Genomic DNA, 22434 nt, shown 5'->3' with positions numbered 1-22434 from the left:
CAGCGAGGCCTAGGAAGGGGACGACGCGGAGCCGGGGAATACACCGCAGTGGATGCCCACGCGTAGAGGAGTATGAGGGTTCACTGGTTCGTTGCGGTGTGAGGCTATCGTCGCCAGAGAATAACAGGGGGTGTGGGTGAGTAGAGGGATGGCCTGGCCAGCGGTGGGAGTAGTAGGGGGCGGTGAGGCCTCCGCCGCATCGCAGCCGGCCATAGGAGGCAAGAGCACGAGGCACGACCGGCGATGGTTTGGGCAGCTCGAGCAAGAAGACCAGAGGTTGAAGAAACACTACGACCGTTGGATGGACATCGTACGGTCACTGGAGCTAGAATCCTGCATATTGACTAAGTTGAAAAAGCCCTCCGTCCCCGTCAACTTAGTAGGCCCACAAGTCAGCCTCCCACTATACTGGGTCCCAGCTAGCAGGGGAGTATTCATTTTTTCTGCGTAATAAGGACGCACTTCCTTGCGTGCGAAGATATAGCGGATGGGTCCGAGCTGTCAGCGGCGGCAACATTTTTTCGCGAAATACAAAGGCCCTTTCGGTGGGTCCCAGATGTCAGATGGAGGAATCATTATTTCGCGTGTAATAAGGAGGCATTTCCTTGCGTGCGGCCGTGGACCCAGCTGTCAGCCTCTCCACGTACAGTCCACTTCAGATGCATGTGGTCGTTCACCACATTGACCAGGCCGCGCCGAGAGCACCAGGGCGGTGGACGACGACGAGGCCTAGGAAGGGAACAACACGGAGGCAGGGACGACTCGACAGTTGTTTCCCACGCGGAGGGGAGTACGACTGTACGGGGGTTTACTGGTTCGTCTGCCATCGCTGGAGAATAACAGCAGGTGTGGGTGAGTAGAGGGATGGCTAGGCCAGGGATGGGAGTACGGTGAGGCGGTGAGGCCTGCGCGGCAGCACAGCCGGGTGCGGGGAGGAGGGAGCAGGCAGTCCCGCCGGCACTTGTTTGAGCGGCTGGAGCGGGAAGAGCAGAGATTGAAGAAGCACGACGGCCGTTGGATGGACATCCAACAGTCACTGCTTGTGCGTCAACCTTTTTTTAGGAAAGCCTCAAATCTGTGGAAAACAGCATACAACCCATCTACCATTATTTCTAATAATTTACAACCCATTTGCTAATTCTTAAGGTTTTTTTGGAGCCCATATTCTTTTTGTTAGCATTACAGCCCATATTGTGGCCACGGTTAAAAAAATATACGAAATTTTGCATATTTTAGTGCGGTCCGAACTGTTTTTAATCCCGAAATTTCGAGTCACATTCAAACTGATTTTAAAAGTAAATGTATATCAATATAAAATCCAACAAATTGTCCATGCATAAAAATTAATGCAATTTAAAATCTCGAAATGAAAAAGAGAAATTTGAAACTAATTGTTGGTTTGATGTGTTTTAAAAATGTACAACCCATTTCTCATTACTGGTAGGCCATTTTCTCGTCCAGCCGAATGAAGCTCTCCTCCTCTTGAAAGATTTGCAGCCCAACAGGCCTGACAAAGCGACTTACTTGGCAAATCACAAAAAAACTGGGCTAGCCATTTTCAAAAAGAAAAAAAACTACTGGGCTGGTCTGTGGTAAACATAGAAGAGAAGGCTGCCTAGACAGGCCAGAGTGCCCCGCACAGCCCAGTTGACACCCTGCTTCGGTCTAAAAACAAATTATATAAATGCCACTTCAATTATGGTGATTCATAAAAATGCCACTGCAATTTCCAAACTTTGAAAAATGCCACTCCAATTTTTGCAAACTTTGGAAAATGCCACTGCAATTTGCAAACTTTGAAAAATGCCACTCCAGACTTCGAAAAATGCCACTGGAAATGGCATGAAATAGCATTTTCAAAGTTTGGAAATTGCAGTGGCATTTCTCAGAAACACCAGATTTCAAGTGGCATTTATCAAATTAACCCAAAACAAAAACAACTGGGGGAGCTGCTAGGTCCCTGGTGTCAGCCGCTCGTTGTGCAATTCTCTCGTTTATTGACTACGTTGATAATGACATGGGACCCAGATGTCAGAAATCCATTGGGAGGAGCCATTTTTTATTGGCTTGAAATAAGGAGGCACTTGCTTGCATACTGCCATGACCTTGGCGGGTCCCTGCTGTCATCCTCTCCACGTACAATCATCCCCTGATTGTGTACGTGTCAACTTGGTAGGCCCACAAGTTAGCCTCTAAACCCATGAAGGACAAATACAACCCATTTAAAAAAATAACAGCCCATTCCATGCATTCAAACGGAAAGTTCAACATTCTGAGCAAAGTAACAGGTCTGATCCACATATAGAGTACTGACATTCCACGTTGAAAACCATCATAGCCAAGTTAACTATCTACTCCCACTAATACTCTCGCAGTGTAACATCCCAAAATTCTAAATTTTGGAATGTTTTATAATAAATAGATAGATTTTTTGTTTGTTTGATTGTTGTGTGATTGATTGAGTGAAATTCAAAACTTTTTGAAAGTTAAATGAGAGGGAATAAAAGGACTTTCCAAAAAATTTCGCCTTTTTGCATTTTGATCTCCGTGAATTCAAATTCTTTTCAAATAGAAAACCCTCGAGAGAAGATGATATGACTTCTTCCATTTAATTAAATGAAAAGTTTTTTTTAAGATTTGAATTTTATTTGGAAATATTTCAAATTCAGAAACTTTAAGCAACTCAATGATTTTCATGAGAGAAGATAAAATGACTTCTTTAAAATATATGAAATATGAGTTGGAAGTTTAAAAGGATCAAATTTAAAGTCCGTTTGAAATTATTTTCAATTTGGAGTTATTTGGGTTTTATTCAAATTATTGTTCTCCAAAAATAAAATAAATGGAAAATAGGGTAAAATGATTCCCTACATCAGAAAATTGGAGAGAAATAATTTTGAAATCATTTTGGTATTTCTAAAATGATTTTTATTGGGTTTTATTGTAGAAGTAGCACTGTTTGAATTATTTGAATTTTTGTGAATTTTATTTGGCACTAGAGAAATGTTCATGTTGTACAAAATCTTTTTCTAAAAATTTCGATATATAATTTGCATATATAAAATTTTATTTTATTATCGTTATCCAGTTTTCCTTTTTTGTTTCTATATATAAAAAAACTACGCGTGCGCCTTGAACTAACCGCCGCCCACATGCGTAGCATAGCAGCAGGTCGGCCTGTTTTTCTTTTACTTTCTTTTGTCTTTTTCTTATTTTATTTTCGTTAATGTTTAATTTAAAAAAACAAATTTCAGAAAAAATAGACTTCGGAAAAAAAATGCAGCCCGTGTACAGCGCGCGGCCGAGGCCTTTAGGCCCGTGCGAGGCGTTAGACTTTTTCTTCTCTGTTTCGTATATTTCCATCTACGTTTAGTCCCACATTGTCTAGTCTTTGACTCCTAACCCCTTTTCCACCTATAAATATAGACCCATAGAGCCTGCAAAAATCATCCGATTCGGGTTAAATCAATATTTTTGGTTTGACTAGATTCATTTATGAAAAATATTTTTCCCCTCTCCGGCGCGACTTCTGGAAATTGTCTCCACCCTCCGAAATCGTCTTTTCTCTACCTTATAAAGGTATGTTTCTTTGTTTTTTTCTTTTTCATACTTTCATAGTTTATTAATTCTAGACTAGTACGATAGAGTAATTAGATTATCATTTAGTCTATGTATTTATACATTAGACCTAGAATTCTTTTAGCCGTAGCTATTTTTGTTTCGTAAAACAATTTGGCCCTGATTTTTCAAATAGCCATAACTTTTTACTCGTTTATTCAAATCCAACGAAAACCAACGCCCACTTCTTCGTTATGATCCGCTCTTTCCAGATAATCAACTTAAACATATTTTTGAAAGTCTTAAAATTTGAATTCAAACAGATTTGTTTTTGAACTTCGTTTGATCGTAACTTGAGTTTTATAACTCCGTTTAAGTTGATTCTTTTTGCAAATCGAAGCTCTTGACCTAAACTTTCTGATAAGGCCAAATTCATATAATGTTGGTACTGTTAGAAATTATTTTATGTTGCAAGAGTTATTTGCTTGGTTTTGATGTTTTCTGAATCGTATTCTTCGTTCTTTCCAGTCTTTTGAGTGATTTCTTATGTGTGGTTACTATTGCTTGCTTACGATAGATTGACCGGAGTGTGACGAGTAGAACTATCAAGAGTTTTGAGTGAGAATCATCTTCATCGACATTGCATGCAAGTTCACACTTTGATCATATCCCTTTCATACCCAGTTTTTATGCATTAGTTTCACCCTCAAACATTGCATTGTTAGGATTTAATAACATGTGTGTATTGGGAAGTAGTTGATGAGGTAGGAACCTATTGCCCTACATTCAAACCTTGGGAGTTACTACTACGTTATGCTTATACTGCTCTGCTATGCTCGTAGACGTGGATTGGGTGATTGAATCCATGACAGATGTGAGATTGTTATTTAATGGTTCAACTAAGGTGGCAACTTTAATACACATCTGGGTGGATTGAGGCACCTGGGGAACCCAGTGATTGCCTGTATTTTTGGAAATCCCGGGGTACCATGTGATTTTCCTATGGACAGCCACCCAGGCTCAAAGGGATCATAAGATTATTCATACAGGAAACTTCCGTGTGCAGCCACATGCCATTATAGGCTCTGGCATAGTTGATTAAGTCGTGTGAACTCTTACAGTGATAGACTAGCAGATGTAGGGGATGTAGGTGTACCGGTCTACCCATCGTAAGGTGCCAACGCTTCTGAAAGACTGTGTCTCGGTCATCCGTTTCTCAAACACCTTGTAGTGCGAGAAATCCAACGGAGGAGATCGAGTCTTGTGGGGAAAAGTGCACAAACCTCTGCAGAGTGTACAAACTAATCATGGTTAGTCGTGTCCCCGGTTATGGACATTTTGAGTATCTAGTTCTTGGATTATCATGTTGATCTCATCACTCTAAATTAATTTTGTTGGGTTATTAATTACCTTTTAATTGGGATTGAGATGGGGTTGACCATTCTCAATGTTTTCAACCAACTTTGTAGTTAAATAAAATGTATTCCTTTGCAGTAGGGAAAAATTAGCTTTCCGCAAAAACATTATAACCATAGAGCTTTTCCACCAGCCATATATGCATGTAATGATAGCTATTATTCATCATTATCCTATGGTATGAATTTGCCAGTACATTCAATGTACTAACCCTTTGTGGCTGCAACGTCTCATGTTGCAGGACTTTCTTACGACGAGTAAGTGATACGTTAGGGTTACAATTTCTACACTCAACTTTGCCGTTGGTGTTGATGGGAATCCACAACCTTGTTACTTCTGCTATTTGGATTGAGGTAATGATATTATACGATACTTTATACATTTTATTTACCTCTATTACAAATCCTCGAGTACTATGTGTGTCAGCATACCGATCCAGGGATGACACTTAAGCACAGAGACTTGACCGTCTAAGGTCGGGTCGCTACAAGATGGTATCAGAGCACATGTTGACAGTAGGACGTGCCCTAGAAATTGGCAAGCCCATAGGAAAGATTTTCTCTACAACTTCATTTTCAAAAGATCTTTTACCTCTCTTCTCTTCTGAGCTTATTCAAATATTCCCTTTTAGTGAGACTATACCCCTTTCCCTTTTTACCACACGAAGATTCGGCTGATGAGACCACTTCAAGAAGTACAAGATATCGAACAACTAAGACCACTTCGGAATGAAGAGGATTTTACCGTGCATTATAATAATGGAAACTACAACAGTTGAAGACTCCGAAGACTAGGAGAATTTGAAGGCCTTGTAGAATTTTCCAGATTTGTATGACCTAGGAAGGCTACCCTATTGGAATTTTTTAGACTATGGAAGCCATCAATACCCAAGATCAAGGTGTATCGCAGAAAGACCGGAACATGGAGCATGAGAACTCAAAGTTTTGTCAAGAAAACCCTAAGGCAGGAGATATCAACTATGGAAGATAGCTCATGGCAATGACAAGGGCAGAAACACGGTTATCCGTGATGTCATCGCCACTGATACTATGGTCACCATGCTGAGTTGAGCTTGCATTTCTTTGGAAGGATTGGATGACAAGAAAGCTGATGGAGCACCTTTCAACAAGATGAAGTTTTAACCTTAGCCGATGTATCACTAGGATCTGGAGTAGTACATCAAGAATTTTAAGATGGAGCTCCATGAAGCCGTATTAGACAAGGAAGCATTTTGTGAAGAACTCAGGAACCAGAAGCTGAAAGTAGCCAAGCTGGAGGAGCTACAACCTTGAGATACCAGAGATTTGTCAGGAACTAAAGGACAATAGGACCATGGATCATGCCAAGGATGTTGAAACCCAGAAGTTTGGAACGCAACTCCAGAAATATTAAAGGATGTCATTAGAGACTTCGCGTCAACAGAAATCTGGCAGAAGAACTTGAGAAGGACAAACATGATCAGAAGAAGCCATCAGAGACACGAACAAGACCTGAAGAGTTTGGCGACGTTGAAGATTTATTGACCTTTAGAAAACCAAACCCATGTTATATACTTACGTTAGATGTGACGATTGTGAGCTGTCATTTGTTTGATGTTTTTTCGACAGCCACAAAATAAAATCTGTCTTTTCAAAACTATTATTTGTATTGTGTGTATCCCTCTCCATCTCTCTCAACTCACCCCAAAACCCATGGACCCAATAGAGGATGAATGTATATGAACTCATATTTTCTGGACCGATGACTCAGTTGGAGACAAACCGATGGATTCAGAACATGGAAGATCATATGAAGAATAACACTATAGCCGGAAGGATATGGCCCAACATGCTCTTGAGTGCTTTGAAAGAGGTGCTCCTACCTAGTGGAAGATGTATCAAACCATCAATGGATGGCAAGGAGTAACCACTTGGAAAGAATTTAAGTTGACTTTGCCAAAGTCTCAGTTTGTGTCTCAGAAATTGAAGCCTTCTGGAAAGGATATGAAGAAACCTTGTGCATGCAAGCTTTGTGGAGAAATAGAACACAACCATAAGGAACACAAGGATGAATGCCCTAATTGTGAAGAAAGTCACCCAGATGAAGAATGCCCAACTAGGCAGATTACTTGTTTCTTTTATGAAGGGACTACCCTCTACCCTGCATAATGTCACATTTACCCCGTGGTTCAAAGAACCATCCAACAGAAGAAAGAAGCAATGAAAGGAGCCCTCGTGAAAATTTTAGAAGAATAAGTGATGAAGGAAGAAGTGGAGAACACACCCAAAGTAGACCCAATTAAACCCTGCACCACGTCATGCTATCCATGTGGAGAAGGACACATCTCCCAGAATTGTTTAAATGGGGATCTAGTAGTATTCCCGACAGAGGAAGTAGAGTATGACCCACAGGAAATAGGAGCCCTGATTGGAACGGAAAAGTCCAGAAAGAGAAGTAGATTGGATTCCAGGAAGGATATGAGTCATATCACCTGTTATAGGTGCAAGGAGTCAGGGCACTACCTCAGCAATTGCCCAAAAAGGAAGCCAAGGACCCAAGGAGGCTATATAATCACAAGGAAACCTCGGGACTTGTCAGAAGTAATATGTTTTCATTGTAATGAAGCAGGGCACTTTGCCAGAGATTGTCCCAAGGAGAAGGATACTTGTGATGATTAGTTGTGTTTGTGAGAAATATAGTAGTAGAAGTGGGAGCAACTTTTATTGAGGTGTTGAGTTGAGGCATGTAATGGAAATGCAGGAGATTGTAATAATTTGAGAATCAATAAAGTTAGTGTCGTGGGTATTGATTTGGAATTTATGAGTTGTTACCCAATGAAGAAAGAGTTTGACCATTTTCGAGGATATGCGAAGTATGGTCTATGGATGAATTTGTGCATTTTAAGGGTGGTAGTAACTGTGAGGACCCTTGACCCCTGGAAAGGATATATGATATTCCACAAAGTGGACTTTGGACAAAATAAGTAAGAGTTTTAACTCGATATGTGGGATACCACAAGAATATGAGGGGATGGACTATTATTGGATATAGAGGAGGTATAATGTTGTTAATATGGAGCAATTGTAACTCCATGATGAGTTGAGTAATCACATCTAAGTTTGGTACAAATAGAAGGAAGAGAGAAAGTACAATTGGATGGATTTAAGAATGCTAGGAAGCTGGATGTTGGATTAATGATTAGTTGCCCCGATGATGAGTTCAAGGTTTACAAGTGATGAGATGGGCCATAACCCACAGACCCCAGGACCTGCCAAGAAGCAAGCACACTCTTGCTGAAGGAAAAACCCTGGAAGAGAGTATGACCTTACCCACCGCCAATTTTATAGGAGTAACGCAAAACCTGAGAGTTGTGAAGGAACGATAGATGTTTGTTTGGCTTGCAGAATCCATGGATTTATCCGAACTTAGTTCGTCGACAAGAGAAATTCTACAATACTTGTGAGGATGACCGAGTGTTAGAATGTGAGATTCGCTAAACCATGTACAAGGTAATGATTTGGGTGCGGGATGGATTGATCACCATACCGACTTACTCTTATTATTCGCCTTGCTATATGGGATGGTAAATCTGAGTGACTTACCTATAGTAGAGAGACGACAATATTAAACCTTGTTTAAACCTTAGAATGGCATAGACCCTTGTACAAGGAAGCTTTTGCCAACCGTAGGTTATACGGTGAGAATGAAGCCTATACCCATTTCCTACAGGAGAAGCCATAAATGGTTGACCACCATGAGATATCGATAGTTGTTTAGTATTGGCGCCAGACCCGTCAGCTAAGAAGACCTAGTCACAGAAGAACCTTACCAAGATGAAAGACAGAAGAATTGAGGAAAAGGTTATGCCACTACCGAAAGAGCCCAGATAAGGAATTATCCTGAAGATCTGAGAAGACCGACACTGTTAACAATATGGATGAAGTATATGAATTTTGATGGAAACGTAACCATGCTTCTCGGGGTGGTAGCACCCCAGACCCCCTCCTGCGACAATTGATGGATTTTGAGGAGACCCCCAAACCCTAACCTTCTGCTTGCTAGCCTCTCCGAATCTCAAGGACGAGATTCATTTTAAGGGTGGTAGGTTTGTAACATCCCAAAATTCTAAATTTTGGAATGTTATAATAAATAGATAGATATATTGTTTGTTTGATTGTTGTGTGATTGATTGAGTGAAATTCGAAACTTTTTGGAAGTTAAATGAGAGGGAATAAAAGGACTTTCCCAAAACTTTCACCTTTTTGCATTTTGATCTCCGTGAATTCAAATTCTTTTCAAATACAGAACCCTCGAGAGAAGATGATATAACTTCTTCCATTTAATTAAATGAAAAGGGGTTTTTGAAAAGATTTGAATTTTATTTGGAAATATTTCAAATTCAGAAACTTTAAGCAACTCAATAATTTTCATGAGAGAAGATAAAATGACTTGTTCAAAATATATGAAATATGAGTTGGAAGTTTAAAAGGATCAAATTTAAAGTCCGTTTGAAATTATTTTCAATTTGGAGTTATTTGGGTTTTATTCAAATTATTTTTCTCCAAAAATAAAATAAATGGAAAATAGGGTAGAATGATTACCTACATCAGAAAATTGGAGAGAAATAATTTTGAAATCATTTTGGTATTTTTAAAATGATTTTTATTGGGTTTTATTGTAGAAGTAGCACTGTTTGAATTATTTGAATTTTCGTGAATTTTATTTGGCACTAGAGAAATGTTCATGTTGTAGAAAATCTTTTTCTGAAAATTTTGATATATAATATGCCTATATAAAATTTTATTTTATTATCGTTATCCAGTTTTCTTTTTTTGTTTCTATATAAAATAAGAAAAAAAAACTACGCGTGCGCCTTGAAATAACCGCCACCCACATGCGTAGCATAGCAGCAGGCCAGCCTGTTTTTATTTTGTTTTCTTTTTTATTTTATTTTCATTAATGTTTAGTTTAAAAAAAACAAATTTCAGAAAAAATAGACTTCGCAAAAAAATGCAGCCCGTGTACGGTGCGCGGCTGAGGCCTTTAGGCCCGTGCGAGGCCTTAGCCTTTTTCTTCTCTGTTTCGTATATTTCCGTCTATGTTTAGTCCCACATTGCCTAGCCTTTGACTCCTAAGCCCCTTTTCCACCTATAAATATAGACCCATGGAGCCTCCAAAAATCATCCGATTCGGGTTAAATCAATATTTTTGAAAGTCTTAAAATTTGAATTCAAACAAATTTGTATTTGAACTTCGTTTGATCGTAACTTGAGTTTTATAACTCCGTTTGAGTTGATTCTTTTTGCAAATCAAAGCTCTTGACCTAAACTTTCGGATAAGGCCAAATTCATATAATTTTGATACTGTTAGAAATTATTTTCTGTTGCAAGAGTTATTTGCTTGGTTTTGATGTTTTCCGAATCGTATTCTTCGTTCTTTCCGGTCTTTTGAGTGATTGCTTATGTGTGGTTACTATTGCTTGCTTATGATAGATTGAACGGAGTGTGACGAGTAGAACTATCAAGAGTTTTGAGTGCGAGTCATCTTCATCAACATTGCAGGCAAGTTCACACTTTGATCATATCCCTTTCATACCCAGTTTTTATGCATTAGTTTCAAGCTCAAACATTGCATGGTTACGATTTAATAACATGTGGGTATTGGGAAGTAGTTGATGAGGTAGGAACCTATTGCCCTGCATTCAAACCTCGGGAGTTACTACTACATTATGCTTATACTACTTTGCTATGCTCGTAGACGTGGATTGGGTGAGTGAATCCATGACAGATGTGAGATTGTTATTTAATGGTTCAACTAAGGTGGAAACTTTAATACACATCTGGGTAGATTGAGGCACCTGGGGAACCCAGTGATTGCCTGTATTTTTGGAAATCCCGGGGTATCGTGTGATTTTCCTATGGATGGCCACCCAGGCTCAAAGGGATCATAAGATTATTCATACTAGAAACTTCCGTGTGCAGCCACATGCCATTATGGGCTCTGGCATAGTTGATGAAGTCGTGTGAACTCTTACAATGGTAGACTAGCAGATGGAGGGGATGTAGGTGTACCGGTGTACCCATCGTAAGGTGCTAATGCTTCTGAAAGACTATGTCTCGGTCATCCGTTTCTCAAACACCTTGTAGTGCGAGAAATCCAACAGAGGATATCGAGTCTTGTGGGGAAAAGTGCACAAACCTCTGCAGAGTGTACAAACTAATCATGGTTAGCCGTGTCCCTGGTTACACTACAAAAAAAAGACACATCCGTGACATTTTGGGCCGAACAATTTTTTTCCTGTCATACATATGACACTTCTATGATGATAATTGTGACAAAACCCGGTATCATCATAGATGTGGTGGGCTCCTACTTCTATGATAAAAAATCATGACAGAAAATGGGCTTTTCGTCCTGGGCGAGCAGGAGACGCAGCTGCATGACATTCGTTGGGTCGTCCATGATGGAAAAAACTGTGGTAGAAGCGAGGGCGAGGAAAATTTCGGGGAGTTCCCAGTTACGGTGGGAGGTCGGGGCCGAGCGATGCGCGTTTATCTCGTACACGTATGCGCGTGTGTGCGAGGCGTTGGCTCTAACTGAACCCGAGCAAGGCGTTGGGCTCTAACTGAACCCGAGCGATTGCACTGCAGGCTACGCGTTACTGAACCCTTGCGATTGATCGATGGCTGTTAACTGAACCCGATCGAGCGATTCCTTCGCTACTGCTGCTAACTGAAGCCGATCGATGGTGCCTCTGGGATGAACAGTGATCGTTGGGGGGGTGTTAGATGAACAGTGAGCAGTGGCGTTGCCTCTGGATGAACAGGACCCCGTAGCGTGGAGGGATGGATGAACAGTAGACGGTGGAGGGGTTCCCGTGGAGGGGTGGTTGAACAGGACCCCGTGGTGTGGAGGGCTGGAAGAACGGTAGACGGTGGAGGGGTGGTTGAACAGTAGCCGGTGGAGTAGCGCGCGGTGGAGGATGGATGAACAAGAGCCCCTGGAGGCTGGAGGAGGTCGACAGTGGAGATGAACAGTATCCCGTGGAGTCCCGTTTTGCGGTACGCCACACCCCTCCCGATGAACAGGACCCCCGTTTCGACCGTAGGAGGTCCATTTCGTCCATTTTGCGGTACGCCACACCCCTCCCAATCAACATGACCCCCGTTTCGATCGTAGGAGGTCCGTTTCCTCCGTTTTGCGGTACGCCACACCCCTCCTGATCAATAGGACCCCCATTTCGACCGAAGGAGGTCTGTTTCCTCCGTTCTGCGGTACGCCAGGCCTCATTTCCATCGCCTGTTCCATCGAAGCCCTCCCAATGAACACGACCACGCATTCCGTACCGACCCAGCCGGTTGGCTCCCACACGTTCCATTGCCTCCCGATGAACACGACGCATTTTGTTGCCTCCCCATGAACACGACGCATTCCGTTGCCTCCCCATGAACACGACACATTCCGTTGCCTCCCCATGAACACGACGACGAAGTTATTTCTCCGTTCCGACCCAGCCATGTACACGAGCCCTGGCCATACGTATGCGCGAGTAGGTGTTCGAGACCCCACCCGTATGTACACATATGTGGCCGTATTTTCTTTCTTGCACCCTGGCCGCTGTACGTATGTGTACATGCTACGTGCGCGCCTCTACTACGATATGTGCGCGCCTCTATATAGACCAGTATGTACGTACACGTTCGCGACCAGAATGACAATGCTACGTACGCTTCGACCAGGTGGGTCCCGACTGTCAGGCACTTCCTTGCATGCGATGATGTGGCTGGTGGGTCCCAGCAGTCAGGGGGGCGAATCGTTTTGTTTTTTTGCCCGGACACACTTCCTTGCGTGCGAAGGTGTAGCTGGTGGGTCCCAGCAGTCAGGGGGAAACGTTTTTTTCGTGAAATACGGTGGCCCGTCCGGTGGGTCCCCGCTATTAGGTGGAGGAATAATTATTTTTCACGTAATAAGGAGGCACTTCCTTGCTGCGGTCGTGGACCCAGCTGCCAGCCTCTCCACGTACAGTCCATGTCCGATGGAAGCCATTCCTTGACCACGTTGAGCATGCCGCGCTGAGAGCACCAGGGCGGTGGACGACGGCGAGGCCTAGGAAGGGGACGATGCGGAGCCGGGGAAGACACGGCAGTGGATGCCCACGCGTAGAGGAGTACGATGGTTCACTAGTTCGCTGCGGTGTGAGGCTGCCGTCACCGCAGAATAATAGGGGGTGTGGGTGAGTAGAGGGATGGCCTGGCCAACGGTAGGAGTAGTAGGGGCCGGTGAGGCCTCCGCTGCATCGCAACCGGCCATGGGAGGCAGGAGCACGAGGGACGATCGGCACTGGTTTGGGCGGCTAGAGCAAGAAGACCAGAGGTTGAAGTAGCACTACGGCCGTTGGATGGATATCGTACGGTCGCTGGAGCTAGAATCGTGCATATTGACTAAGTTGACAAAGACCTCCGTCCCCGTCAACTTAGTAGGCCCACAAGTCAGCCTGCCACTATACTGGGTCCCAGCTAACAAGGGGAGTATTCATTTTTTTGTGCATAATAAGGAGGCACTTCTGTGCGTGCGAAGATATAGCTGGTGGGTCCGAGCTGTCAGCGGCGGTAACATTTTTTTCGCGAAATACAGAGGCCCTTTCGGTGGGTCCCTGATGTCAGGTGGAGGAATCACTATTTTGCGCGTAATAAGGAGGCATTTCCTTACGTGCGGCCGTGGACCCAGCTGTCGGCCTCACCATGTATAGTCCACTTCAGATGCATGTCGATCGTTGACCATGTTGACCAGGCCGCGCTGAGAGCACCGGGGCGGTGGACGACGGCGAGGCCTAGGAAGGGAACGTCACGGAGGCAGGGAAGACTCGGCATTTGTTTCCCACGCGGAGGGGAGTATGACTGTACGAGGGTTTATTGGTTCGTCTGCCATCGCCGGAGAATAACAGCAGGTGTGGGTGAGTAGAGGGATGGCTAGGCCAGCGATGAGAGTACGGTGGGGCGGTGAGGCCTGCGCGACAGCAGAGCCGGCCGCGGGGAGGAGGGAGCAGGCAGTCCCGCCGGCGCTTGTTTGAGCGGCTGGAGCAGCAAGAGCAGAGATTGAAGAAGCACGACGACCGTTGGATGGACATCGTACGGTCACTGGAGCTAGAATCGTTCATATTGACTAAGTTGAAAAAGCCCTCCATCCCCGTTAACTTAGTAGGCCCACAAGTCAGCCTCCCACCATGGTGGGTCCCAGCTAGCAGGGGGTATTCATTTTTCTGTGCGTAATAAGGAGGCACTTCCGGTGGGTCCGAACTGACAGCGGGGGGGATGTTTTTTTCGCGAAATACGATGGTCCGTCCGGTGGGTCCCAACAGTCAGGGGCAAACGTTTTTTTCACGAAATATGGTGGCTCGTCCGGTGGGTCCCAGCAGTCAGGGGGGAAACGTTTTTTCCACGAAATACTAGTGGCCCGTCCGGTGGGTCCCTGCTGTCAGGTGGAGGAATAATTATTTTGCGTGTAATAAGGAGGCACTTCCTTGTGGCTGCCGTGGACCCAGCTGTCAGCCTCTCCACGTACAGTACTCTTCCGATGGAAGTCGGTCGTTGACCACATTGACCACGCTGCGCCGAGAGCACCACGGCGGTGGACGACGGCGAGGCCTAGGAAGGGGACGACGCGGAGCCGGGGAAGATGCGGCAGTGGATGCCCACGCGGAGAGGAGTACGAGGGTTCACTGGTTCGGCTGCGGTGTGAGGCTGTCGTTGCCATAGAATAATAGGGGGAGTGGGTGAGTGGTGGGATGGCCTGGCCAGCGGTGGGGTTAGTATGGGGACAGTGAGGCCTCCGCGGCAGCACAGCCGACCACAGGAGGCATGAGCATGCGGCATGACCGGCGCTGCTTTGGGCGGCTGGGGCAAGAAGACCAGAGGTTGAAGAAGCACTACGGCCATTGGATGGACATCATTGACCACTCTGCGCCGAGAGCATCAGGGCGGTGGACGACGGCGAGGCCTACGAAGGGATCGACACGGAGCCGGGGAAGACACGGCAGTGGCTACCCACGCGGTGGAGAGTACGAGGGTTGACTGGTTCGGCTGCCGTCGCCGGAAAATAACAGGAGGTGTGGGTGAGTAGATGGATAGACAGGCCTGGGATGCGAGTATTATGCGGCCGTGAGGCCTGCCCGACGGCACTGCCGGCCACAGGAGGCGGGAGCAGGCGGTTCCGACGGCGCTCGTTTGGGCGGCTGGGGTAGGAAGATCAGAGACTAAAGAAGCACGATTGCCGTTAGATTGACATCTAACGATCTGACGCTGGTGGAGTCAATTGTTGACTAAGTTTATTTTTTGAGAAACCTTGTGTACGCATGAACTTAGTAGGCCCACAAGCAGCCTCCAAATCTATGGCAGACAACATAAAGCCCATTTGCTACTTTTTATAATTTGCAGCCCATTTGCTAATTCTTAAGTAATTTATTACAGCCCATTTTCTACCCAGGACCACGGTCAAAAAGTTCAACCTTGTTTTACATATTTCGGTGGAGTCCGAACTGTTGGAATCCCGAAATGATAAACATTTTTTTAAGAACTTATTGATTTTCCAAAAAATCGTTTTGTTTTTGTAAGCAAATAAGACGTGGGACAATTGAGTTGGTTTAAGGAAAAACCAGTGGTAAAAAAATCCGCGCTGGGTGGGAAAAAACAACAAAAATAAGGATGTAAATATGAAAAGGGAATTTTATTTGTTTTAAATATAATGATACGTGTATATGAACTAGTAAAACTATAGGTAGATATTAGAAAAACGGATGTAGGACATGCGTTTCAAGAGGAAAATAGAACTGGGCTGTGTGTTTGATTCAGTAAAAAAAAACTGCCTGCGGATGTTGTAAGACAAAATATAACTAACGCTGGCGGGGCAGAGGCGAGTAGATAACTACTGGATCTTTGTGCCCCGTTGTCGTCATGGGCTGGGCCTGTTAAAAACAAAACCAACCCTGGGCAGTCTACAGCCCAGTTGAAACTTGCTCGACCTGAAAAAACAATATACGTGCTCAATAAACGAGAGAATTCTACAAGTACAGACTGATAACTGGGATGCAACACGGATATTGTTTTTATCGTGATAATAAGTGCATGCACTTGTTTCGAAAAAATTGGAGAACTGGGAATTCGAACGGCAGGTGCTTATGCTACCCATCAAATAAAAATCAGGTGCCTGAAAATTCGTTTCGAAACAAATGATTCAGCTTTATATCCACGTCGACCCTCGGCATGATGGTTGGAAGTAAATGCAAGTTCATATCAAAGGATCGTTAACAACAATACCAACTTGCGGACGACAAGGTAGTACAACTACCAATACCAAACTAACTTATAATCTTATTACTCCTGGCCCTAGTGTTCGTCTGGTAGAAAATCTTGCAGAGGACCAGCTCCCGCTCATTCTCTTGCTCCGGGTCCCCGAGGTGGTACTGGTGCATCACCCAGTTGGTCCTCTGCTGGTCAAAGTTCTTGTTGGTGTGCAACACCAGAACCTTTTTTGCTGCCCGTCCGCCGGCCGTTGACCATCACCGGCAAGGTATTGCCGGTCTTGTGCCACATCGCGTGCATGCCGCACTCCGACTGTGTCTTGCGACGCGTCCACGTGCCCCTTTTGAACGCCCTAGAATTGCGCTGGAAGAAATGCTTCCTTAGGCCACTCAGTGTGATACCTGCAGTATTGTGGAATACATGTTTTAGTGTACCTAGTTGGCATTTCATAACATCTTTGGCATGTTGCAGTCACTTGTTTCACTTTTTATTAACTGTCAAATTGTAATTGCTTCACCAGGTCTGCGTCTAAAAAGAAAAATAGAGCTATAAACAAAGGAATATGTTTGTGCAAGTAGACGGCCGATCGGTGTCTTACCTGGAAGTTTCTTAGGTTGGGTGTAACATGTGCCGTGCTCGCTGTCGATGGTTGGTATGAACAGATCGATGAGAGACTAAAATCTCGCGCTGTCAGCACTCACTTTGGCCTCAAGGTGCTCGATCAGCTCCTAATCCGTGGGATCGAACTTGACGCCAGCCGGCAGCACCGGCCAATCCTACTTCGACTTGCATCGGTTATTCCAGTTATATGGTACTCAATGTATGATCAATCGAATGTTTTAAGTGAATGATGAAAGGTTGCGACAGATAAGTGGTACTCCAAATCTGAAGTCCAAAATACCCGAACACGCCGCCAGAGCAAGATCTATAGAAAAATCAAAAGAGTTCCAATGGCTAGTAGCCATGCAGGATTTAAGTGAACTCTCAGTAAAAGTATTTTTCATACTCCACGTGTAGTAATACCTGGACTTACTGTCACATGTGTTCTTTATAGTAAATCGAGGCAAATGAGACGGTAATCATTCTCTTCATTTTCTTTTTCTCTATCCTGCATCAGTTCAAAAATACAATACAGGTTTCAGTTCAAAAGAGAATCTCGTCCATGCCTTGATTGACTACCAGTAATTAAATAATCAAAAATAAGTTTTTGCTAACCATTTTGTGTACTATCAATCAGTCCAAATAATCTAGCATTTAGTAACGACTATTAATCAGTTCAAAAAATGAGGTTGTTAATGAGCCCATTAACTATAAAAATGAAGTCAGCTAATAACTTACTGGTCGAATCAAATTTCTCTGTTTTGAAGCAGCGGCAATAGTCGGACTGAGGGCGACATCCTTGGGGAATATATAGTTTAACTTGCATGATGTGGAATAAGAGCATGACTTCTGTACTTACTAGACGAGCATGACTTGTGTACTTGCTAGACAATACTACGCGAACAAGTATAATGCTATGTGAACTTTTGTGATGGGTGACCTTTTAGTTTTTATTATCAGTACTTGTTGAAAATAAATATCTAAGCCACCAGACTTGGTTGTGGGAACCAAAATTCAGAAGAGTAGCATCTCAACAGGGATTACACTAGCTTTGACATTTTGACAATAGTGAGGGCTCAAATGCCAAGTAATGTATAGTAACTGAAAAGGCATCATTTTTCTGACATTCGGTTCTGAAACTATGTGGACCTAAGTAATTATTGGCAGTCAAGAAATGTACAAGTTGCATATATTCCTGCCTAGTAAATTATGCTACCAAGCTTACCACATCAAAAGAATTTTCTTGAGAATAATCTGGTCAGGATCCAAACTTTTTTAGTGAACATGCAGCACAAATTGCAGGTTGCTCCCATCTCTGTTTTCCAAAACAATCAGAGGGACGGATGAAAAAGGAAACCTGTAACCAATAAATTTCATTTCTGTAAGCAAAAACAATCAAGCAAAGACACCGACTTTCAACAAGAAATGTGTAATAGGTGTTTTTTTAAAACACATGCACACCAAAATTAGTGCAGTTTAAGCATGTACACTAAAACATGCAGGTGTTTTAGTGCTTCCACGGGAGGATTGCATTAACCAAAAAATATATTTTTTGCCACGGACACAAAGAACAATTCTAAAAAATGTTTTTTGAGTAATAATGATGTAGTCTCATTCAACTTTCTAGTGAGCAAACTGCAAACACTTGTATTCTGTAGTGCAGGTGACCCCTGGCCCCGAGGCTTCATTCACCTAACATAGAATAACGCATCCAATTCAAGATTAACTATCGATGCAGGCCTTAATAAGCAAGAGCAAAAGTACAACATTAGCATAAATAGTAGGTAACAGTAATAGTACCGGGTTAACTATCGATGCAAGCTTCTGACAAAGCAGCTTGATAGGCACTACGTTTTTGGATGGGTGATGACGCTGACGCGTCTCAAGTAGCCAGAGGCGTGCGTTTGTGAATGGAAGAGGCCTCTGAACTTTTTCGCTTTCTCAACTCTTAACTTTTTGTATTCTTGTACTTCACCCACCCCTATAAATTTCTATAATTTTTAGTGGCTTTTGTTGGTGAGCCCTCATGTTTCCCTGATCTGAACGTTCACAAGGTTTCTTCTGAGTATAAAAAAAGAAATAAAGTGTTCTATTCACAATTAAGCCTATAAGCACTGCAAGACAATCAAGGTTGAGAGAATATAGTGAGCACCATGCCTCCATAGAAGTAACAAGTTATTGTACTGTGTGTGAGAGATTGTTGTTTTGTACAGAACTAATGTTGTTTTGCAAGGTGGAGTTAAGACACCTTTTTTATTTTTATATGAGAACTGATGTTGTTTATCAGATACTACCTCTGTAACTAATGCAAGACATTTTTGCAGTACTTCCCTAAATCCTATAAGTGCAGACCAAATACAGTTACAGAAATACTACACTAGGAGGTATCAATCAATCTAATCTATAGCTCATTTTTGCTAATATGTGTGTGTGATCCGTAGCCCATAGCCTATGTGTGATTTGTTCCAATTAATCCATGCATTTTTTATCCTCTACTGCCTGCAGCTATGGCTAGACCTGTTGAAGAGGTGGGGAGTTTCAAGTTAATGATTTTCTTTTAGAAACTTTAGACAAGAGCGGAGTAAAGGCTGGAAGGTAAAACTACTATTGGCATGTGTACCTTTTTTGTAGCATCTCATCTCCTTTGCTTCAACTTTGGGCACTTTGATATGGTCAGCCTCTTTGATTTTGCAAGTGCCGGTAGTCCATGAATTGAAACTAGTTATGGAAAATGGTCAAGTGACAAACACCTCTAGTAATGGACGATTACTGATCCAAATGCCCATTTCTTGTCTATAGAAAATACTGGTTTTTTACTTTCCTTAGTGGTGCAACTACCTTCAGATTAAAAGGATCTAGATAAGACTCATCCATTAAACTGCACATATTTGACATCATTTTCATGCCTGATAATACATCCATCTCAAAGTATCAGCTATCAGCTCACAAAGTATCAAATACCACAAGAACTTGAAAAGGAATTTTCACTTCACAAAACTATCAGCTATGAGTTCACCGAGTCGAGATGGACAACTCTTCAAGGTCTCAACTATCAGTTCACACAAACTACAAAGCATGGAGTTCATCGAGTCTTAACTATCAGTTCATACAAACTACAAAGCATGGAATTCATAGTCTCAACTATCAGTACACACAAACTACAAACAACGGATTTCATCGAGTCTAAACTATCACTTCACACAAACTACAAAGGATGAGGAGAGAGAGAGAGAGCATGAGAGAGAGAATCTTACCCATCAGTTCATAGAAACTAGAGATCAGAACAACAATTATCCATAATCATTTTTTGGATCCATTTAGCTAGTGTGTGACCATGTTGTAGCTACGAGAGAGGGAGCAAGAACACCACATAGCGAGAGAGTTGATGCATGATCCACAGTTCAGGAGAGGGAAACAGAGCAGGACAAGTAGGTAGATGAGATATAGGATGGGAGGGAGAAAGCTGAGCCAGGCCCAAGGGTAGAGCATGGGGTGACCTTATACGTAGCACTTTGAGTGACCGGCCATGGAGGGACCAGTTGAACTGCCGATGTGACCACGGCGAGACCGACGTGCATCCTGGTGGAGGTCGCTGGATCTGGATTGGGTTTGTGGGAGGAGGCATGATGGAGGGGCGACGACCGGTGATGGAAGCGAGGCGGCCGGGCACGGGGCGCTCGACGGAGCCTGCCGGCTAGGATCCCATGGTGGCGGTGAGGAGCCACAGTGGGAGGCGGGGGATCCTGACGGGGACGGTTGGGCCGGCGGCGGTGCGCAACCTCATATGCGGCAGTCAGGCGCTCGGGTCATGCATCGTACATTAGTAGGGAAAGGAGTCTGGAGGCGCGTCGCCGGGGAGGGAGCCGGGCAGCGGTGCGTCACTGGGGAGGGAGTTGGGTGGGGGGCGCGGTGGGTCGCCGGATGTGGAAGGTGGGGGGGGTGCAGCGCGGCGCCGAAGGTTGGAGGCGGGGAGCGGGCAGACGGCCGGCCGACGGCAGCGCGTGGGTCGGAGCAGCGACCCGTCACGGCGCCGTGGGCTCCCTCGCTCCGGCTGCTGCCGTCACTCGCTCGCCCACGACGGCTGCCTCCGGCGGTAGGAGGCGGGATTAGGTTGGGGGCGGGTCGGGAGTTTCTACTGTGGTGTGCACGTCGCGCCCTTATAGGGACTGAGGGTAGCAGAATATATATGGCTTCTACACAACATCTTCATCATTATTATCAGTACATTCTATGCAGGTGAGTTAGGATGCACTTGATCCCAGGAAGGTATCTATCCTTCAAACCAGAGGAGTGCTTCAAACTAACAATAGTACATAATATCCAACAAAAGAGGGTCGTGCTACAACAGCAGAATACATGGCTCAGTCTAGATATCAGCACGAATCAAGTTGTGCATATTTGCTGTTGGCATGAACCACATCGCCGCATTTCGGGTTTGCAAAAGCCATCCATCGCATGGAAGCTTGATGCCTTTCACACACTGAAGATTATCTAGCAACAAGTTGTGTCGACGAATCTCTGGATATGATGATTCATGAAACCCATGGTATGATGTGTAAACATAGCCCCCCTCACGAATGGAAGTTGCATAGCACAGTAATCATCGTCAGTGATATGATTGATGATTGGTTGGATGATCGGATAATTGAACCTGGGGAACAAGGAGTGGTTGTCGAGGCTGTAAACCCGCCTCTAGTTGAATACGCCTGGCCCAACGGAGGTGGGATCTTTCTCGAACACGAAGCAGCCATAGCCATCAATGTCACGAACGCCCCACGCATTGTACTGCATGTGGTTTGATGTAATGGTTTGGTCAATTTGGTACGTGCGAATGAGCATCAAATGACCGCCGTCAGCTGAACGAGCGATAAACCACCACCCATTGGTTGGTATGATTCCAGGTCCTGGAATCATGAAGGCCAGCGCATTTGTGTCTGCTGCAACAATTCAAATTGGAGACCAAAAGGACAAAAATAAACAATCATGTTCAGAGTATGTATGGAATTAAGATTATTATAACAGCGACACATATCATAGACAGAGAATTGCAATGCCGTGGTCATAATCATACCCCAAGTTAAAAAAATAAGCCAATGGCTTTCATATTCTAGCAATATGTCATGGTTCAAACATCATGTAACAATGAGAGAAAAACAGCTATGACAGCGCCTACTCATATTCTACCATAGCACTTACTACTACTGTTCTCATATCAACTCTAAGCAATAACATGCGTTGTTATAAAAAATTTGTAAACGAGAGTAACATATAGCAATCATGATGTTATGCTCATAATATGTATTCTAACAATCATTAGATGCCAATTGTTCTCATATCAACTCTAACAATAACATGTGTGGTCGTAAAAATCTAGGAAATGAGAGGAACATATGGCAATGATGTGGTTATAGACATGCTATGCATTCTAAATTTGTAACAAATGAACAGGCAGTCGTATTCATAAGGTAAAGATGAGATGAGATAGAAAAATTACATGACGATAGATTCCACTTGTATAGGCAGCCAATCTGTGCGTCGACCGCGTAAACGATGCCATCGTGCACTATATCATCAGACAAAAATG

At 43.8% G+C, this 22434-nt stretch overlaps 1 long non-coding RNA gene across 1 annotated transcript; it reads right to left on the bottom strand.

Moving 5' to 3' along the window:
- Positions 1–17024: 17024 nt before the first annotated feature.
- On the bottom strand, positions 17025–20984 carry LOC123154507 (uncharacterized). The gene is made up of 3 exons (XR_006476873.1): positions 19471–20984; positions 18076–18207; positions 17025–17358 (listed from the first exon to the last, which is right to left on the bottom strand). It is a non-coding gene; the product is annotated as an uncharacterized lncRNA (long non-coding RNA).
- Positions 20985–22434: the final 1450 nt, after the last annotated feature.

This window comes from Triticum aestivum, chromosome 7A, assembly GCF_018294505.1.
Source record: "Triticum aestivum cultivar Chinese Spring chromosome 7A, IWGSC CS RefSeq v2.1, whole genome shotgun sequence".
Lineage (NCBI taxonomy): Eukaryota > Viridiplantae > Streptophyta > Magnoliopsida > Poales > Poaceae > Triticum > Triticum aestivum.
The sequence above is the reverse complement of the archived record's forward strand: the minus strand, read 5'-3'. Positions and strand labels throughout refer to the sequence as shown.